This window comes from Stigmatopora argus, chromosome 6 (genome assembly GCF_051989625.1).
Source record: "Stigmatopora argus isolate UIUO_Sarg chromosome 6, RoL_Sarg_1.0, whole genome shotgun sequence".
NCBI lineage: Eukaryota > Metazoa > Chordata > Actinopteri > Syngnathiformes > Syngnathidae > Stigmatopora > Stigmatopora argus.
The window spans coordinates 20,411,058-20,433,680 of NC_135392.1; the positions used below are offsets into that span (position 1 = coordinate 20,411,058).

Below are 22,623 nucleotides of genomic sequence, written 5' to 3' on the forward strand. Positions count from 1 at the left end.
ATGAATTTCGCTTCACTGCGCTGGATCTATGAGTTTAATGTATTTTTTCATAGAGAGTACGATTCTAGACAGTGGGTTAAAGATTCTACTCAGAATAATTGTCCGGATTTTGTCACCAGCCTGAAATATACCGTTCATGCTTGTTCAAAATGATAGATTCATTCTGTGCAACACAACATTTTTATCCAAAGTTATGAACGCATCAACCAAACATTTGAAATAAGTATTGGTGCCTTAGTGTACACAAAGGTGAATTCAGATTTAGAAATATAGCTAATTTGTTTTCAGGAAACACTTCAATTTAAGTAATTTGCATCTGGTAAAATGAAATACATTGTAAGATTATTTAAAAGCTTATGTGTCATATATTAAAAATATAATTTAATGAAAAATATCAAATAAGAAAATGCACACGGATGAAAACCAATTGATTCATTCAATTTCCATACTCCCTACCCTCACAAGGGTCATGGGGGGTGCTAGACCCTATCCCAGCCGACTACAGGCACCAGGCGGAAGGCAGAATAGGTGGCCAGCCAACCTCAGGGCTCAAGGAGATAGACAAATATTCACGCTCACATTCATACCCAGGGGCAAGAGAGTGTTCAACCACCATACCTTGCATGTTTTTGTGATGTTGAAGGAAACTGGGGTACCCAGAGAAAACTCACGCAAGAGGAGAACATGCAAATTCCACACAGGAAGGTCTGAACATGGGATTGAACCCTCGATCCTTTAACTAAGAGGCTGATGCACTAACTATTTGGGAATTAGATCCAGTTTGAAGAAGGCACCTGTGAGTCGAAGATAGCATCATGTGTTTATATTTGCATGAGGCTGACTTCCCGAGAAAGATATCAGACGGTGCTGAACCGATGGCAAAGGACGGCGGATGTCCTTCACTGTACTGTGCTCAATCTTTAAAAGACGCCAGGTATACGCGATAAAGTAGGTCTTACTCCTGTCTTACTGCTGTCTGAGCATGCACTCAGTTTGAACCTCAATAATTGGCGTCACAGACTCGGGAGCTGAAGGGGAAGGCATTGAATGCTGACTGCTCCATGCGCACCATATCACAAATCTACGGCCGTAAAGAAAGAGGTAAGATTTCTTACCATTTGATTGGTCATATGGTGTATGTGTGAGCGGCTGGCATCAATGCTATAGTTCAAAACTTCTCATGGAAAAAGGACCTAGGAGTCGAGACCTCACTCGCACAAAGACCAAAAGTCTCCATGTGTTTTATTTAAAAAGAAAGACCCAAGTCAAGCTGCTAAACAGCTGATTGTAATCTCATTGGAAGTAAATAAAAGAGGGCAGTCTGACCTGCAGCCGTTACCCTGAGTTGCTTGTCTATTGGGAACACTGGAGTGCTTTTTGGTCTGGAAGCTAATTTAAGTGTTAAATGGTTAGATGAAGCTATCGACTGTAATTCAATTGTAACGTCTGTTAGAACGTTATTCCAGGTGTAGCGCGTCGGTGAAAGTGTACTCCCGACATCAAAAAACCCTCAGAGGTAAACACACTATCCTGGTTTGCACCTAAAAATAATTTGTGGGTTCAAGTGAAGCCACCGATGAGTATTCAAGCCCATTTGTGTTTGAGAAATCAGTCATCCAGTCGCTATGAGAATGAACTAAATAATTGTGTATTAATGTATACTGCAACTCAGAGTTTAAGTTGCCGTGTGTGCGCATGTTGCTGTACGTGCGCACGCGTGGGAGAGTGCATGTGTATGTGTGCATGACTTTGCCAGTTGACAGGCAAAGAAGAATTAAGGCGTTAAGCATGACGAAACGCGCCGTCAAACGTATGATATGCTTAGGACCGTGTGGAAAATTAAAGTGTTAAAAATGTATTGTTAAAACTGTGGAAAGACGTTGTTGTTTGAGTGGTCACTTCTGGAACATCACTCACCTACCATACCGCCAATCCTCGAAAGGGTTGCAGGGGTTGCTGTAGCCTAACCAGCTGTCTTCGGGCGAAAAGTAGACTACACCCTAAACTGGTCGCCAGTCAGTCGTAGGGCACACAGAGAGACAAATGACCTTCCGCACTCCCAATCACACCGCCACCAGCGGGAATCGAGCCCGCGCCTACCCGCACCCAAGTCAGGCGAGTGAACCTCTACAGCCCGAGATGTTTGATATCATTAATATTCTAAAAGATTCTTAATACTGTTAGACGTATAGTTTTAGCACCTAACCATAATTCCTTAACTCAGTCTGATCCCGTCTAACAAGTTGTGCGTGTTCAGCATCGAAGGAAGAGAACAGGGTATGCGCGTTACTCCACAGATGATTTATTCTAGATATTGATCCTTACAGAGCTCCGGGTCCCTTTCCCAAATATAAAACCAGCTGAGCGTCGCCCTGCTTCAGTGGAGGATGAAAGAGACTAAAGTCCAAACCCGCGTTTGCCCAATTATAGTATAACACAGATGAATATTCATTCGCTGAGTTTAATGATATGTGGACTGTCCCACGACGTTCTGCGGGGGTGTCCTCTCCTAGAATCTGCTTGTCCTTGAATCCACATCTGGCATGGTCGCCCTCTCCGCAAGAATTCCTTTGTGTCTGGTATCATCTGGACCATCGCCCTCTCCACGGGGATCCCTTTGTCCCTGATTTCATCTGGACCACTCATCACCTGGGACCACTTATCACCTGGACCACACCTTAAAGCAGAAACTCAAACAAAAGACCTTTTGTTCATTGTGATTGAGTTGAGAACAATAGTTTTAATCCTACTGTGGTACTATATCAAAATGAAACAGCTACCATAAAATGAAGGAGTAAAATATGTCATATTCTTCAATACTTAAGTCTAAATTGCAAATCACTCTCATTTTGCTAAAATAGCTATATGAGGATGTTTACTCAAGATAAGAGCCATTTTCTGTAGCTCACTGTTACCACAATTAAAATTTAGAGAAACTAACTGTAATACAGTGGTACCTCGTCACACGACCGCTCGTCATACAAAATTCTCGTCTTATGACAGAAGTTTCGATTGAATAATTCGCCCGTCATGCGATCAAAATTTAATAATAATAATAATAATCATCGGACATAGGCCCTGTCGTCATTATCAACAACAAAAAAGCCTACTTGTCATCACACCCTGAAACTGCGTATGACGAAATTGGTGGTGCTTCTCCATAAGCTACGTTTACTCCGCAAAGGACCTAAATAAGTGATAGTTACGGACTTGTAATTGGCATTCTGCTGTTATGGATACAGGTCACTTACCTCTCATTGTCTTTCACTTACCTTCAGTCAGCTAGTAGGAGGCAGATCACCACCCAAACATCTTTTCATATTACCTCAGAAGGGAATGTGTGTTGTGTTACCGCAAATTTAGAGTTCTGATGATGTGGGGAAAAAAACTGTCCTTCAGCCTATTTGTCCGTACTTTGTGGGACCTATAGCGTCTGCCAGAGGGCAGCAGCTGGAACAGATTGTGACCAGGGTGGTAAGGGTCCCCTATGATGTTCCGAGCTCTGCTGAGGTAACGAGGGTTGGCAATGTCTTCCAGTGAGGGCAGAGAGCAGCCGACAATCCTCTGGGCAGTGTTAAACACCTTCTGCATGGCCTTTTTGTCTGCCGCCGTGCTTCCAGCGTACCACATTGTGATGCAGTACGCCAGGATGCTCTCTACAGTGGTTCTATAGAAGGTTATCAGAAGCTTGGTGCCCAAGTTTTTCTTCCTAAGTACCCTGAGGAAATGGAGTCGTTTCTGAGCCTTCTTCACTACTGCCGTGATGCTTTTAGACCATGAGAGCTTATCCGTGACGTGGACCCCCAGGAATTTAAAGGACTGGGGGTCCACGTCCAAAATTTCGTGATGCGACCAAGCTTTTTTGCATATCTTTCGTGTATAACAATATCTACGAGCACTAAACGATTAATTCAGACGAGTTTTTCCTCCTACGCATCGACCAGGAAACGCACAACGCGCATGCGCGGGCAAAATGAGGGCTTTCTGGGTAATGAAGTATACTCGTGCACACAACGCCGATAGGCAATGGCACTCTTTCTCAGAATGAAACTTCATTACCCACAATCAATACGTGGGTAAACTGAGCTGTTGCATTTCCTGTTATTTTTATTATCTAATACCAGGAGCAAAGTTCCCTCTAATTTTTCGTTGGTCTGAGCAGAAAGTCAACCTCCCTGAGCGCACTGAGTACCAGTGTGAGCGACATCATCGGTACTCGGATGATTTGCCTAAAGACGTTTCACGACGGACGTTTGACAGACGGGCAGGTCGCCGAATGGACGTTCCGCCGAACGTTCATTCGGCCGAACGGAGGTTTCGCCGAAACGGGATTTGCGCGCTCGCCCCCGGATCGTGTGTGTACAAGTGTTTCAACCTCGGCCCGCGGGCCATATACGGCCCGTTAGGATTTTTAATCCGGCCCGCCGCCGGTGTTGTCCAAATTATAGTAAAAAACAATGTTAGTCTACCATCAATGGCAGCCCGGGAATAAGCACTCTTGGGCGGGCATGGCAGTCCGGGAATAAGCACTCTTGGGCGGGCAGATGTAGCAGAACTGAGCCGTAAAATGACAGCAATCGGGTCAAATCCATCCTAAAACAGCATTTAATGATTAAATACAAATACTGGAGCTCTTTGGACATTAGAACCGAGCCCAGGGAAGTGAATTCCTCGGTAAAATGTCGTGATGATATCGCGATGGAGGCAAAAAAACGTCTATATTCCTTCATTCGCCAAACCGCTCAAAATGCTCTCAAATTCGGTCAAATCCAGCCGAAAACAGCGTTTAATGATAAAATACAAATACTGGAGCTCTTTGGACATTAGAACCGAGCCCAGTGAAGTGAATTCCTCGGTAAAATGTCGCGATGATGTCGCGATGGAGGCAAAAAAATGTCCATATACGTCCATTCGCCAAACGGCTTAAAATGCTCTCAAATTCGGTCAAATCCAGCTGAAAACAGCCTTTAATGATTAAATACAAATACTAGTATTTGTATTTAATCATTAAACTAACAAATACTAGTATTTGTATTTAATCATTAAACTAACATACTAGTATTTGTATTTAATCATTAAACTAACAAATACTAGTATTTGTATTTAATCATTAAACGCTGTTTGAACGAACGTTCATTTGGCGACCTGTCCGTCTGTCAAATGTCCGTCGGCGAAACGTCTTTAGGCGAATCATCCGGTCACGACATCATCATTGCTCGCTATGGGCACACCAGTATCACACCTGCCACAAGCAGGTGCATGTCAATGTTACCTCTAATTTTTCATGTAAAACATGCTGTAAAACACGAAAAACATAAGTGGCCGGAGCTACTGCCACTGGCTGCTTAAACGGCGCCATCATGGGGAAAGGGCTATAAAAAAATAAAAAAAATAAAAATCCGATTTTTTTTTTTTTACTGCGCGCCATATGATTGCTGCTGCGCAGAGAAGACGAGAGTAGTGCGCAATTGTGCACGCGCGCAGCTTAGAGGGAACATTGACCAGGAGTATTATATTACTTCTCGTTCGCTGCTCCTAAGAACATCAGCGGCACTGGCTCGCAATTCCGTCTTTGTAATATTTCTGGTCGCAACTCGCTCTAATAAGCGCCGTTCAAAGCGGTTGCAACCAGAGCCATTTCAACGAGGGAGTTGCGAGCCGGTCTTTATGAGCAGCGGAGCGATCGCTAAAATGTACTATAAGACTATTTCTCGTTGGCAAGTGGTCGTGGGTTATCCTATTGTGAAGACATTTGTGTGAATCATTTTCGGAATATTTTGAAGGGAATACGTAGTACAACCAGTGGCGGGCCGTCAGGGCCTTCAAGGCATTCTCTGCTGGCCTAAGAAATATCTGAATCATATTATATTTTGTCCATCAATACGTACTTATTATTCCAAATGTTCTGGTAGCTTCCTTTCATTGCTTTGCCCCCTGGTTGCACTGCTTCCAGATGTGTGTTTTCATATTGAAGCATTTAACCAATCACATTTCAGCCATTATTTGTTGCCAGATCAGATCTGCCTCAAAGCCTTCACAATCAGTTCTTGCGGGGTCTGCTGCATTAAACTAGACTGTTGCTTTTAACCAATCAGATTTCGAGTTGGCAACCCCACAATGATTTTTCATAGGCGTTAGCATTTTGCTGGCTGGTCATGTCATTGCTTTCACAAACTATGATTGGCTAGTAGGCGGGCCAAAGCAGCCAGAGATCGCAAACTCCACCCACATGGCTGACAGTGGCAAAAACAAATGAATTCTGTTACAGATTTCTCTCACAAAGCTATTTTCCAGACGGACTTAAAAAAAAAAAAAAAAAGGACATTATTAAGAAAGGGCGGTCAACTCCGAAGCTAGCAAGCCTGTTACAGCCGGGAATATGGTGTGTGCGGCACTTTCAGTGTGCTAACTTAGCTCCACAAGCAAATAGTATATTGTTGTTTTGATTTAAAGCCATTTTCAAAACGGACTATGCCAGAAATATGACAGGACAGGCTCGACTTTCATCATTAGCTTCGATGGCGATAGGAAAGAAGGAAGAAAGAAAGGAGGATGGATATTGTGTAAAAATGATTTTTGGTGAGTAAAATTACAAATATGGCTATATTCCTAAATAATATTTCAATTGTGGCCAAGTTCTGATATCTGAAAAGCTCCAGTGTTTGTATTTAAGCTCCAGTGTTTGTATTTAATCACAAAATGCTGCTAGTAAGTGGATTTTACCCCTGTTTAATTATTGGCGTTTCACCATTGACGTCCATCGCTGTCTTTTCCCGGGAAAAATCACCCCCCTGGCCTGGTTGTAATATCTCAAAAGCTCCAGTATTTGTATTCAATCAATAAATGATGCTAGGAAGTGGATTTTACCTAATTTTAGTATTTTAGTGCATTTTTTGTCATTTCACGTATGGACGTATCGACGTTCATCGCTGTCTTTTTACCGGGGAAATGATACTCCGGGCCCGGTTCTGATGTCTAAAAAGCTCCAGTATTTGTATTTAATCAATAAATGCTGTTTTCGGCTGGATTTTACCCAATTTTCGGGCAATGTTTGCCCGTACGCCATTGACGTTCATCGCTGTCTTTTCCCGGGAAAATCACCCCCTGGCCTGGTTTTAATGGCCATGGCTTGTTATCGGGTCTGGTCGGCGAAAGAGAAGGCGTCGGGAGAGAAAACAGAAACAAGGCTGTCGAGCGGGCCTGTTGTATAAGCTCAGGAAACAACCACTCAAACCTCCGATGCAGAGCATTTACCTCTCCAACCTCAGATCCATTGTAAACGAAACGGCCGATTTGGAATTAGAGCTCGCTGCTAATCACTACATTTGCGAATGCGCCATGCTAATAATCACAGAGACGTGCTACACCCACAAATACCCGACGCTACGGTGTCAGACAGGACATGCGACTCAGGGAAAAAAAGAGGTGGTGGCCTTTGCATATATGTGAATAAGGGATAGTGTAACAATAGCACTGATCCCCAGACATATAATTTATGTCAGTGAGATGTAGAGCTATCGGAGTTTGAACAAAATGCACAATACGTTCTGGTTTTGGACAGGAGGAAAGACCCAATCTTTATAAAAAACTTGGAGCCTTTTATAGGCTCATTATCAACAAAAACAGGACGCATTTACACTCTCATGATCGTTTTGGCAAAAACACCTCGTCCGAGATCTTTCTTGGCAGGTCAGCCCGACCCCTGCTCATATAAACACAGGTTGTTATCCACGACTAGCGGGCGCTTCCACAACTGGTTCAAATGGTGGTCGCGCAAATCTCTATACTCTAAGTATAATGGCATGCATTCGATCTAATTGCGCAATCTTCCCTCTTTTTGTGGTTTTTAACTACAAACAGTTCCAACATTCGAACAGATCACACAGTTCAGTTCTTTGGGCTTTCGGTGCAAGTCAGTCATGACGAATGCAGTATGAGTGATGTTTCCACTTTTATTACTGCTGAGAGGATTATTGTGCCTCTAAAAGAATGGTATCTGGGGTTCCCCGGTCCATTTTCTTCAATCACCCGCCGATGATCAACATAGAGTCCGCTGGAGGGAGCCCAGGTCAGGAAAGTCGTCCCTCGCCGTCCTGAGATGGTGGCTTGGCATGTCACATGCAGGAGTTGGGCGATCTCTCCACCTCTTCCCCATCGTCAGCCTCCTGAGGGACGTCGTTGCCCCTCGCGGTCCCCGATGCTCTCACAGTGTCCCTCAGTGAAATGCTCAGGCAGACTTTTCTCGGTTGATTCACCCCGCAGAGCTTGCCCCCTGGATGGCTTTCATCTACCTATTGTGCCTAACCTCCTGTGTATCGCCAAATGCGTGCTAGTGTAAACGTAATAAATGAGACTGTGCCTATTAGTGTCTGGACGTGGGACGTACCTGGAACACCTGCCGAGAGAGGCGTCCAGAGGGCATCCTGATCAGATGCCCGAGCCAACTCATCTGGCTCCTCTCGATCCGGTGGAGCAGCGGGTCTACTCCTAGCCCCTCCCGGATGACCGAGCTTCTCACCTTATCTCCAAGGGAGAGTCTGGACAGCATCCCGGCCGCTTCACAATCGGGTGAGAATCGTTACAGAGAGAGTTGTAGATCATGGCCTGATGAAGCCGTGACCGGACGTTTCGTCGATAGACACTTCTTCCCCGGACGTTTCGTCGAACGGACGCTTCGTCGCCGGACAGTTCGTCGACCGGACACTTCGTCGACCGGACAATTCGTCGCCGGACACTTCGTCGCCAGACAGTTTCGCCTAACCTAACCACTAAAATTAACCACTATTAAAGAAGACAAAGGAAATTCACATATTCTTTATTAAAGAAAATAAAACTGCAAAAACTCGCTCGACAACACAAACACATTAACATTTGGGCGTGTGCGTACTAAATGGGCTCGTCTCTAAACACATTACGCACGAAACGGGATTCCTACGTTGAGCGCTCCATTTTTAAAATAAAAGGCAATAAATACAATTATTTTATTAAAAAATTTATTAAAAAGAAGACAGGACATTCACATATTCTTCGTCGTCTTCCTTCTTTTTTTTGCTTGGTATTCCCATAGGTATCGTGTATACAGACTAGATTTCCAATGCGCGTTGTGAGGTAACGGAGCTAGACGTCGTCGCTTGTCGGCCATCTTAAGAACAGGCCCATTCGCTCCTATTAATAGAGTCAATAGAATTTGCTCTTTGAAAGGACAAAAGATTGCTTGATTTAAAATCAAACGTGTCCGTCTGTATCAAAGCCAGAGATGCAGTATTTTTGGCATACTTCATAACAAATATCAGCATCCAGTCAGAATCGTAACCACATCAATTCGCGATTAAAAACCAAACAGTTAATAGTAATTTAATGGAGTCACTCAGTGCCCCCCGAGGAACCGATTTTTCTTTGTCTTCTTTTTAATAAAATAATTGTATTTATTGCCTTTTATTTTAAAAATGGAGCGCTCAACGTAGGAACCCCGTTTTGTGCGTAGTGTGTTTAGAGACGAGCCCATTTAGTAGACACACGCCCAAATGTTAATGTGTTTGTTGTTGTGCGAGTTTTTGCTGTTTTATTTTCTTTAATAAAGAATATGTGAATTTCCTTTGTCTTCTTTAATAGTGGTTAAGGTTATTGGTTAAGGTTAGGTGAACTGTCTGGCAACGAAGTGTCCGGCGACGAATTGTCCGGTCGACAAAGTGTCCGGTCGACAAACTGTCCGGTCGACAAACTGTCCGGCGACGAAGCGTCCGTTCAACAAAACGTCCGGGGACGAAGTGTCCGTCGACAAAATGTCAGAAATGGTCTGCAATGTGCAAATGTCGTTCCTTTTGGAGATGGGATGGGATGGGATATTTTGTCGAATCTCATTTCGATTTCCCGGTGTCCTCTCTGGTGACAGTTGTAGCATCGTCCTTCGGCTCGGTCACGGGTTTGCTGGTCATTGTTGCGGGGTCTCGGGGGTCTGCGTCCTCTGGCGGCAAGCATGGTGGTGGCTTGAAGCGCCTCGGTTATCATTTGTGCGCCGGCCGTCACCTGGGCCTTTTCCTTCTTGGAGCGAATGTTCTCCTCTGCGTGGTTTGCCCATTGGAGTAGGTCAGCGGATGAGGCAGTCTTGTAGGCGACGAAGTGCTTTCTGATGAATCCGGAAATGGGAACTTGGAGTCCTTCAATGAACCATTGTTTCAACTGGACTCAGAACGGGCCATTTTCATCGCCGTCATCCATCATGCGGCTGTTGGACTTGACACAGCTTTCCAATCTGGCGTAGAAATCATTTGTGGGCTCGCCTTCTTTCTGCGTACATGTCCTTATTCTTAGATAGTCGAGGGGTCTCTGGAACATTGCCACTGCTCTTCCTAGTAGCTTTTCTATTTCTCTGGTTAGGTCTTGGGAGTCGTAGGCTAGTACGTTTCCCCCTGCATCACGCCCTGTGAATCTCTCTCTGACTCTGCCCAATCTATGTTTCAGAGAGTTCTTTAACGCTTTCTCCACTTCTGCTCCATTCAGGTGATAGGACGCCACTAACTCACGGACGTTTCTGGCCCATTGTTCCGCATTTTCTTCCACATCTCGAGTCCCTTGCATGCTTCCAGGCATTCGGGCTCGGTCCAGGGTCGGTGGACCAATAGGGTGGGTGGTTGTTGTTTTTCCCCCCACCTTGGATTCGCCACCGCCCTCATTGGGTAGGTTTTGACATTTCCTTTTTCTCTCACCATCGTTTGCATTGGGGACTGTGGAGTTCCTCTTCCGTTCCAATAGTCTCCGGACTTTTGAGGTCGGTAGGAGTTGCCGGATCTGGTGTGGGCTGGTGACGAATTGCTGTCGTCAGCGCGCAGGGCGGAGGTATCATATTCGGGGGGGGCGTTCCAGTTCTACGAGGGAGGGGTAGATGAGACCGGTGGGTGGCGCCGCTGGAGGAAGAGGGTTGGGCAATCTTTTTGCAGCTTGGGCGTTTCCCGGTTGTGTCGGTCTCTGATGAACGTTGGTTTCCTCATCAGGGCTGATTTTCATGGTGGCGATGAGACTTTGTTTTCACTTGTTCTTCTTTTCTTTGATGTCGTGTAGACGTTTCACACACTGTTCTTTCCATATTTTCAACACCAACAACTGTTTCTCAACTTCCTCACTTTTCTTTCTCGTTCTCTCCCTTTCCTTCAACAATTCCCTTTCTAAGTTCATCAAACCTTCCATATCCTTCAAATTGGGACAGAAACGATGTTTCTCCATCCATCGTGGTAGATACAGGCAACTCCCCATACAATGCATCTGCATATATTTCACATCCGGTAAGTCTCCAATTTCCATTCTGCAGTCCGGCAACAAACCCACCCCCTTTGTCGCTTTCTGACCCATATTAATCACTTACTTGATAGTTTAAACAACAATTCTATTCTAAATTTCCCGAAATTGATCTCAATACTTCGTGATTCACTCAATATTTCTGATCACACCAAGCAGAGTCCCTGACTCAACACTCTTAGTGGGGTCCCTGACTCAACACTCTTAGTGGGGTCCCTGACTCAACACTCTTAGTGGGGTCCCTGACTCAACACTCTTAGTGGGGTCCCTGACTCAACACTCTTAGTGGAGTCCCTGACTCAACACTACCGCAGTGATAATACAAATTCAAATTATCACACTTCACAGAGACAGAAATCAAAGGGTGAACTCACGATCTTTCTCGTTCCGAACCTGCCCTTGTTCAGAGGGACCCGTCACCAGATCACCGGGGCGGCGAGGGAACAGCCGTCGGGTTGACCCTTTCAATGGAGGGATGGCGGATGCTGTCGACAGTCTTTGTTTTGCCCTTCGTCGTGCTCCGCCGCCGCTCTGGCAATTGTTGGCTTGTTGGGTCTCGGGTTTTCGGCACCAAAGTATGATAGCTCTGTAATACAACTTCAGGAATAGGCACAGAAAGAGTGAGATCAATTTAAAGGAAATAGGTTTATTACCGGACGATGGCGAGAGAGAGCTCTAACAGTGTTGAACCACTCAGCGTGGTGTCCTTTGCAACTCTCTCTCCGAATGAACAGTGGGTCAGTCTTTATATAGGAAAACAGGGTAATATTTCTAAGACACCAATGTAGGACAAAGTTTATGTAAACAAAACTTTAGGCTGATATGGTTAGACATTTGCAGGGCTAAGTTGTATGCAAAACACGATATTTTTATAGCTCACACAAACTGCCACAGCCTATCTTACATTGCGCGATGCGAACAAACAATTGCAAACCGAGTTTGCCACATCGCACAATACAAGCAAACAAATGCAAGGCCAGCTAGTTAGCCTATCTTACATTCCACTATCTTAACAAACAATTGTAAAGCCAGTTTGGCCAGTCTATCTCACATTTTACGATCTTAACAAACAATTGGAAAACCAGTTTGGCCACATGGTGCGACATGAAGAAACAATTATTGAGCCAACTGGCCAGTCTGTCCCACAACTCCAGTTTTCTCCCACAAACCAAAATTGTGGATGCTAGGCTGGTTGAACACTCTAAATTACCCCTGGCAGAAATATTTCAAATGAAATTTTAACGAAGGTGCAGCAGCAAAGTCCAAATTTGACACTTGACGTGGATGAACAAATAAGATGCTTTGCAAAATGGGGATTTTGGGAGCACTGAGGAAAAAAACATATTTGTAGTAAGCTTACTTGGGTCGGCAGCCATACTGAGTTATGGGAAGTCCCATGTCTCGACAGGGGTGGTGGTGGCCTTGGTACGGTGCCACTACAATACGTATGGGTTTAATTTGTTTGCTAAAGATTTTGGCAGAGCGTGCTTAACTTGTGCTCGGCATATCAGTCCACGATATGGAATTCCAGATACCATTTATGGTGATAATGGCACCCAATTTGTTAACAAAATAATTGACGGGATTGGCAACAGGTTCTATATTTCGTTACGAAATCATTGCGCCTACCATCCACAATTGGCGAGCCTTGTAGAACGGATGAATAGGACTATAAAAGATAGACTGAAGAAACAAAAAGACCATGGACAAAATGCGTTGATCTGGTAAAAATACATATTAACATAACGAGTTCAACCGGACAACACCATATGAAATCCTATTTGGTAGACCGTACAAATCGCCATTATTCACTACACAATGGGACCTGGATGACGAGGCTAATCTGGCTGACTACATGAGAACAATCCTGGAGAAACTCATCGACCTTAAGTTACCCAAGGGAGATCGTGCTTGACAACAGGAAACAGACTGGACCAACGGTGGTGCCAGGAGCCTGGGTGCTCATCTGCAGCATAAAGAAGAAGCACTGGCACGACACAAAGTGGGAATGTCCATGTTGCCGACCAACGAGCAGACTTGAAAATAGCCGAGAGGGGGATGTGGAGCCACCTTTCACACTGTATGAAGGTTATCTCAGTTGAAACGTTTGAGGACACAGGTGAGAAAAACTTTCTGACGAAATAAAAGGAAATGAACGAGATAACCACTCTAATATTGATTAGAAGGATTATTGCTCAGGGAGCAATGCAATTAACCATGGGGCTCTCTTTTATATTGGATTTATTGTCTCCATATGCAAAAAGGTGAAAGCGTTTCAATTGAGAATCAACCTTCTTACAAAAGGTTAAAAAGAATGACTAGATGAGTAAAACTCGGGGAAAAATACAATCGGATATAACAACACCAACTGAAAGTGGTTTCCAAACATGAACTCGAGACCATATCCTGAGGAGAATGAACATCCAAACAATGATTTGCTTCCCACATGTCCTACTTCAATCACCATTCATTAGGAAAAGGGTTTTTTACAAAAGAAAAAATACTTGTGTCCTGCTTGTAAAAAAAAAAATAAAAATAAAAAAATCAAACGGTGTCTATCCTGTTACGAGTAGTGGACGACGAACCAATTTTTCCACTGATAATGCCTTTGCTAACTTTACTTGTTTTAACCTTACAGGGCATGGTCTGAATCTGAGGGCGGTAAATGAGACATGGTGTGCACATGTTCCAAGACAAACTGTTAGGAGTAGATGTTATTTTTTCCATTGCTTTGTCCCTGTGTTCTGAGGTCCGTTTCCCTACTCTTGTTTGTCCCTCCTGCCTTGCCGTTGTGGTCACGCAGCTGCGCGTCATTCAAAATTGGTCCCTGTTGTGTTTATTTAAACCCGACTGATTATAATGTCATTTGTCAGATCGCCTCCCTTATTTCCCTCGCCATGTGTCTGCGTTACCTCGTTCCTTGATTCCCCGTGTTTTCCCTAGTCCGGTTTGGTTTTGTGATTTGGTTTCTAAAGTCTTTGTTATTTTCTAAGATCCTGCCTAAGTTATTAAAGTTTGGTTATGAGCACTCCTTCCTTTGTCCTCGCCTGCTTCCCCGCGATTGTGTCCTATTCCTCGTAACGTCGCCTCAACGTCACCCCAAAGACGTAACAGAACGATCCGACACATGGACCCAGCAGGAAGCCACCGACGCCCGCGCCAACGCTCTCGCTGACGCCAGCCACCTAGCCATACTCTCCCGATTACCGGCCCCATCCCTTATCGTCTCTCGACTAAGTGAGAATACCAAAATTCCATCACCTCCTGTTCATCGCCCGAGTTATCTGGATTCGGACTCCAGCTATTCATTTCCTCAATGGAGGGAGAATCCTCAGTCTCCATTGCCCCCTGTTGATCGCCCCAGCTATCTGTGTTTGGACTCAGATTTTTCTGATTGTGAGGACGGTCGTGAGCTTCTTCTCCAATTACTCCGACCTGGATTCGCCGTGTCGGCTGGCCATCTACAATGGGCCACCACGTGGCGGCCGGCGGGGAGGCTCAGGTAGGAGTTTCGAACACAACCCATCTTGTCTTTGTGGGAAGGCGCACAGCTATATTTTTCACCGTGTCGGCTGGCCATCTACGCCATCCTCCCAGAGGAGGCGGCGAGCGCCTCGGCGTAGGGAGAAGCGGAAAGAGAGGCGGGACGCTCGAGCCCCTGAGTTAGCTCCTCGCTCGACCTCGCCCGTCCAAGCTCCTCGCTTGACCTCAACCGTCCAAGCTGCTCGCTCGACCTCGCCCAATCGCTCCAAACTCCCAGCGTCCACGTGCCGGGTGGCCCGCCAGTCACAACCGTGCCGAAGCCACGCACAAGATTCCCCGTGCCGGCTGGCCCGCCAGTCGCACCCGTGCCTAAGCCATGAACCAGCGTCCCTATGCCGGCTGCCCCGCCAGTCGCACCCGTGCCTAAGCCACGAACCAGGTTTCCCGTGCCGGCTCGCCCGCCAAATCCTTCCTGTTCCTGCCCTTCAAGTTCCTGCCCGCCAAGTTCCTGCCCCCCATAAGCAGCAGCGACTGTCCGGGTCCCCTGGATGAGGGGGTCGGCGGCGACTCTCCGGGCCCCCTGGACGATGGGGTCGGCGGCGGCGACTCTCAAGGTCCCCTGGACGATGGGGTCGGCGGCGGCGACTCTCAGGGCCGGCTGGACGATGGGGTCATCGGCGGCGGCGACTCTCCGGGCCCCCTGGACGAGGGGGTCGGCTGCCCCCCGAGCAGCCAGGGTAAGGTGGCTGAGGATCTTTCTGAAATTATGGTGTCTGTTAAGGGCAGGACGCTCGGCCAGCGCGGACGACCGCCGGACCGGCCATTCCCACTCCTCGCCACTGGCCGGCAAGCACGCCCGCCGGACCGGCCACTCCCACGTCTCGTCACGGGCCGGCGCGGACGCCCGCCGGACCGGCCACTCTCCCGCCTCGTCATGGGCCGGCGCGGACGCCCACCGGACTACATTTAGTGGTCATGTTAAAATGTTCAGATATAAGAAAAAGAGCATTGGTTTAACAATTTAAATATTAAATTTACACCCCGTTAACGATCGCATATTAAAGATGTTACATCTAGTTTTGACTGGATCTATATCGGTATTCGATTATTGATGCCTTGATGCACGTACCTCGACCAGCGCGGGAGATCTTCCTCAGATCAGTAATGTTGGAATGAGGAAGCAACAACGAATCACTATCGTGATTATTTCTCCCTGTGTTTCCAGCGTAAATGCAGGGTACAACATTTGGAGGCACCGCTGGGATTACTGTTCAGATGTCCAGTGTCCATGACCTGCTCACTGAATTCTGAGCCTGAATACCCCCAAACACTACAAACCAGGCAGATTGCGGTGAGGAGAGGTGCTGCTGTTTGAGACGAACTGGAAGTAGGCGGTTGAACACTTTTGGCCAGAGGCCAATCCGAGATCATCAGAGGGACAATAAAGACGTGCCAGTTCAGAGTTCACTCCTGTGCAGTCAACAGAACTCCCACATCGTCAACAAAATGGAACAGTTGAACGAGGAGGTGGTAGGAACATTGCACACCCTGACGAAAAATAACCTACTGAAAATATGTGATTTTTTCAACATATTAGGAAGTGTTAAACGGAAATCATGTATATCATTAGTGACTCACATTATGAAGTACCTAGAAGGAGAAGAATTGAGGAACTAGAGGATGAAGGCATGTCTGAATTGTTGGAACTGAAAGATAAAATATCAGAGATATGAAGTATGAAGTTAATAGTGATGCAAAGCAAACCCCACATGATCCTGAGACTGGAAGAACTTACAGAGATGGGAGAGATAAGGGATGCAAACGAAAAACAGGGATCAAAATTGGAAGAGACTCCAATAACCAAGGATGCTTTGCCCCAGCTACAAAATGCTGCGGACCCTCAAGGGGGTGTGTTTCCCCAGCCCCAGCCAAGCTCAAACTGGCACAAGGACTTCAAAATTTCTGGTTAAATAGGTGAACCAGGCCAGAGGGATAAGCTGACATTCTGCAGCCTTGCTCATCAAATTGAGAATGGACTGAATAGGGGTTACCCAGATATGGAAATCATTGATGCTGTTATCAGGGCTAATTCCCCCAGTTTGCAGCTACGTAGTTACTTGGAAGGAAAATCTAACCTTACTCTTCCCACACTCAGATGCATCCTACACGCTCATTTTCAGGAGAGGAGTGCTACCGAGCTCTATAAGCAGTTAGCTTCAGAAGTACAGCATATCAAAGAGACTCCTCAAAGTTTCTTAATGTGAGTCTTTGCGTCTTAGGCAGAAGGTACTGTTTGCATCTCGAGTCAGAATCAGGACTCCAATACGACCCAAGTTTAGTCCAGCGCATGTGCCTGCAGACAGTACTCACTGGTCTCCAGAGTGACAGTGTTAGGGTAGATATGCAGCCCCTCTTGCTGGACTGTAAGACTTCACATGAGCTTTTACTAGTGAGGTTAAATGTAGCCTGTGCTAATGAAACAGAAAGGAGAAATAAAAATAAGTTTAGTGCTCCACAGGCAGCGACACATGTAAGCTTAGTACAATCGGAAGATGACTACCAGCTGGAGGAGCCTGGTCCATCTGTGTAGGACTGTGACCGGACGTTTCGTTGAAAGACGTTTGGTCTCCGGACGTTTGGTAGAATGGACGTTTGGTAGAACAGACGTTTGATAGAACGGACGTTTGGTCGCTGGGTTCGCTCGCTGTCAAATTATGACAGAGAGTTTACTGTTGATATTTTGATATTTAGATATTAAGCTCACTCTCTCCCTCTCTCAAGATTATAATTTTGAGAGCTGGTTTCAACAGTAACAACCCGGCGACCAAACGTTCGTACTACCAAACGTCCGTTCGACCAAACGTCCGTTCGACCAAACGTCCGGTCGACCAAACGTCCGGTCGACCAAACGTCCGGTCGACCAAACGTCCGGTCGACCAAACGTCCGGTCGACCAAACGTCCGTTCGACCAAACGTCCGTTCGACCAAACGTCCGTTCGACCAAACGTCCGGTCGACCAAACGTCCGGTCGACCAAACGTCCGGTCGACCAAACGTCCGGTCGACCAAACGTCCGGTCGACCAAACGTCCGGTCGACCAAACGTCCGGTCGACCAAACGTCCGGTCGACCAAACGTCCGGTCGACCAAACGTCCGGGGACCAAACGTCTTTCGACGAAACGTCCGAGTACCGTGTAGGACCTTCCTGGTGAGGGAACAAACCTGGCTGTTGAAGATCCTTGTGATGGTCACTTATCAGAGACCTCTCCGCCAACCGCTGTGACTGAACCTGAGGTGTTGACTTACGAGCGACCAAGAAGTGACATCAACCACGACGCATGACCTATGAGGTCAGCTTGGTGTCCCCTCCTCTTACAGCATCCAGCCACCACACCAGCTGTTACCTGCTTACCCTGCACCAGGAGTGGTCCCATGTTTAGTACACCTGCAGCCATATTACATTCAACCACCCTATATGTATGGACTCCAACAGACTTGAGTCTACAAGTCTGACATGTCTTATGCTGCTATGGACTGTCATGGACTGTTGACAAGCTTGCAGATCTTGAAATGATTAAAATGTTGAACAAATGTATGGGTAAAGCTTGCTATGGACTGTGTTTACAGTTTCCGTCCAGTAAACATGTACTGTATGAGTTGTTGATTGTATTTGAACTGTGGCCCTTGCCGTTTTAAGTTTTCATGAGCATCAGCTCACAGAAGGAGATTTGGAGTGACAAGTTCCTAAGACTGTTCAGAATAACAACCAACATGTGGAGAGAAAACTTGGAATGTACTCATGTCGAGACGACATTTATTTTGTAGAGGAGAAACTGTGTTAAAACGCTCAGATAAGAAAAAAAGCATTGGTTTAACAATTTAAATATTTAATTTACACCCCGTTAACAATCGCATATTAAAGATGTCACAACTAGTTTTGACTGGATGTATATCAGTATTCGATTATTGATGCCTTGATGCACGTGCCTCGACCAGCGCAGGAGATCTTTCTCAGATCAGTAAAGTTGGATTGAGGAAGCAAAAACGAATCACTATCGTGATTATTTCTCCCTGTGTTTCCAGCGTAAATGCAGGGTACAACAGTTGCACCTTTATTCCCAACAAGATGTCACCCAATGGGTCCCCAACCAGAGCTGTTGAAGGCCTGCAGACCTTGAACCAGAAATGAAGAGGCATTCTGGAGTGGAACTGTCCGCCTGGGCAGACTGGTGGGATAAGACCTTCGGCAAGTATAAAGAATTGGCCTTCTCTGTGGTGATCTCAGTGGCTGTTTTGCTACTACTTTGACATTTTGTGGTTGTTGTCTTACGCTCTTTCCCAAACCGACTTATAGTACTGCAATTGCCCTAACAAATTCCAAATTGCAAGAATTGTATCCACTTATTAGACAGCCTACTGATGAGACCATTGATGTCCATAATTATGCTAATTATGAAAGTGAATTGGACGAGAATTATTTTGTTATTCTTTTTTTCAGGGTAAAGGTCGAGCCAATGGACTTCCCCAAGTGTATTTGTATTTTTCATAAAATATGAATTAATAAAATAAAGCCGGAAGGAAATGGGATTATGTAAAAATATATAATAACAGAGGGGAACGTCAGGATTATTATTTTGTCATTATGATATATTTGCTTGAAATGAAGAATATGCTTTGCTTTACTATTAAACGTTGCTCACCATATTATATATTTGCGTGCAATGAAGAAAATGCTTTGCTGTAGTATCAAATTTAGGTTCACATTATTGTGTTTATGTTTGCTGGATAACCTTAGTTAAACTAAACAAAGATAAGCCAAAACGCCTTGAGCTGCACATGCGTCCACCATAGACTTCATGTCGTATTACCCACATGATGTCATATTTTGGGTAGGTGTGTGCGTGCGTGTTCTCCTAGTGCAGGGGTAGGGAACCTATGGCTCGGGAGCCATATGTGGCTCTTTCCATGGGTGCGTATGGCTCTCCACTAACCTCTGAGGTAAAATATGGAAATCACTGGTGAGAGAGCTGAGTCCCGAACGCACTAATATGAGCGTCACTGTGGCGTTGACACTACCTCTACCACCACTTTAATCATAATTTTGTTTTTTATTATTCTTCTGCATGCATGATATCATTGATACTGATTTTTTTAGCAACAGCATAACAATGTTGTCAAAAGAATTCTGAGACTTTTTGTACTTTAAAAGTGGTGAAATTACAAAAAAAGTCACACAGTTCATGTATTTTTACTTTTCAATTCTGAGAATGGCTCTCAAGAAATAACATTAGAAAATATGAACCGTTTATGGCTCTCTCTATCAAAAAGGTTCCCGACCCCTGTCCTAGTGTGTGCTGTCTGGGTGATGTGTATGTCTCACCTTGTGTCCCTCCGGGCTACCCGTCCTTATGTTGCCAGGTGAGTTTTGACTTGCAATCAGCACTTGTGTGTATTTATACCTTGCGGTCTGGTATGTCTGGTTGTTGGATTATTGCTTGAATTTGGTCATGTCGTCTTCCTGTCAGTGTGCGTACATGCTATTCCTGTTAGGTTTGTTTCTTTATTGATTTTTACTAGGTCCTATGTTTGTATGACTTTTGCTGTTAGATCTTATTAAAAGCCTTTAGTTTTGTGCACCAGCACTCCTGTCTCGTCTACTTCCTGCGTCTTTGGGTTTCCCGAGGCGCTTTCATGACACATGAATACCTGGCTGCCCCTTACCCACAACTTGCAAAACATTCATTTTCTGCATTTCTATCAGTTCTATAGTTTGTAGGAGGACGCTCTAGGGCCTTTGTCTCCCGGCTGGCCCGGGAACACCTTGGGATACTCCCAGAAGAGCTGGATGAAGTGGCTGGGGAGAGGGAAGTCTGGGCTTCCCTGCTGAAGCTGCTGCCCCCACGTCCCAGCCTCGGATAAGATGAAGATGAGATGAGAGACATCGTTTGGTCTTACAGTCGTGACCACAATCTGTGCAACTGATTGAGGTTGCTTGGAATTTGCTGTGAATTGCATAGTACTATCGCTCTGAAATAGCTTAAGTGTACACCTTATTGGCCACATTGGTAAATGTAGCTGTTTTTAATCATCAAACTGATTTAAAAGAGATACTTTGACTTCCGTTCTATTCCCTTCTGACCTTTCCACTATTAAAAGAAAGTCATAGGTCACTATCTTCCAACGTGGCTTTAGCCTTACACCCACTTCTCACTGTTTGGGTTGTTCCAGTATCAGTATACAGACGCTCCCCTACTTACGAACGAGTTAGGTTCCGAGCGATTGTTCATAAGTTGAGTTTGTTCATAAGTTGCTCAGTGCTATATTTTGTATTATAATTTATGTTTAAGGCCTATATAAGTATATTGAAGGTTTGTATAAGTGCATTTGTATGTTTAAGGCTTGTATAAGTAACACACACTGTTTTTTACTGAAAAAAACATTTAATAAAATGGAGAGAATACATACAGTACTGTATACATACATTAGAGAGAGAGAGATTTACTGGTACTGACGGTCGAACGATTCAAGTTGTATTCACGTGCAACGCTCACCACTTTCTGACGCGCATCAAGCTTCGTTATTATTGCCACTCATTTCAAATGAAATGGCTTGCCTCTTCCTTGCACCTCCCTCAATAGAAGCATTACGCTTTTCACCAACCATATTCAATAATGGATGCACAAGATATTTAATGATACAAATGAAAAAGGTTCTTTGCGCACTGGAGATATGTTCACGCACTTCTGCATTGCAACGAACTGGGCAGAGGAAGGTGGATGCTGGGTGAGCTGAGCTGTCACAGCGCCAGGCGTTGGTATTAGCGGCGGAAAGAAGCACTACTCGGAAAAAGGCGCGGAATACAAAATCGGACTCACAAACATTTTTCGACATAAACGCAATTTGCAGACATGTTCGTATGTACCGTTGTTCGTAAGTTGAATGTTCGTAACTAGGGGAGCGTCTGTACTACACTGTTCAGATCCTCACTCTCAGGGGTTTTGGTCTGGTGTAAAGTCTCTTCCACATATGCACCGGTCCAACACTGACACTGCAACCGAACGAATGTCCTCTAAAATTCCTATTCGACTTGTCCTCACTTTAGTAGTCCACAGTTCTGCATCTTCCAGCACATCTCTAGGTGCTGGTATTAGTGCTAGTGTTGTGATTGTATGCTGCACATTTACCTCAAGATCGACCATATTGGACGGTCTCTTCACTGCACCCGTGGGCTGGGTCACTGGTATCAGAGTCACCAGTGCCCACAGCATGAGATTCACATCACTAGAAGGTGATTCTTTAACATCAAGCTCCTCATTTGGGCTATCGGTGCTGTTCTGTTCCTTCTTATTTTCGATCCCGGTGCACACGCCGTGGTCCCTTCCATCTGGACAGCCGTGGGTGTTGTTAGTACGAGGTCGAAAAGAAACAAATGCCAACAATTGCCACCCAGTTTGCATAGGTAGTTGCACGTATGTCATAATTCCTTATATCGTCCTCCCTTATTTCGTCCTTGTGTTTGCTTTCAAAACAGACGTCCCTTTGTTCTGCAAGTTGCAATAGACATTTCAAGGACATTTCCTAAGAAGTGGGGCGGTTTCATCCCGCTTCCCAGGCGGGGCGGCCTACAAGACATCCTGCTTCCAGATATCGCCGTCATTGGTTTTGTTGGGTTTTTCCCCCCTGTGTGACCTGTCCCTGTGATTGCCCATTGAGTTCTCCTTGCTGCCTCTTGTGTAACCCAGGTATCTTGTTGTCAGGTTGCCAGGTCTGATTGTCTCATCAATCTATGTCTGTCTATTTAAACGTGTGTATTTGTCAGTCCTGGTCGAATTGTCTTGTGTACCAATGT

The 22,623-nt window shown here is 45.4% G+C and overlaps 1 long non-coding RNA gene across 1 annotated transcript; it reads left to right on the plus strand.

The window, feature by feature from the left end:
- Window positions 1–969: 969 nt before the first annotated feature.
- LOC144075558 (uncharacterized) lies at window positions 970–19,436 on the plus strand. Its single transcript, XR_013300579.1, has 3 exons — window positions 970–1,101; window positions 18,858–19,020; window positions 19,273–19,436. It is a non-coding gene; the product is annotated as an uncharacterized LOC144075558 (long non-coding RNA).
- The last annotated feature ends 3,187 nt before the right edge of the window (window positions 19,437–22,623 follow it).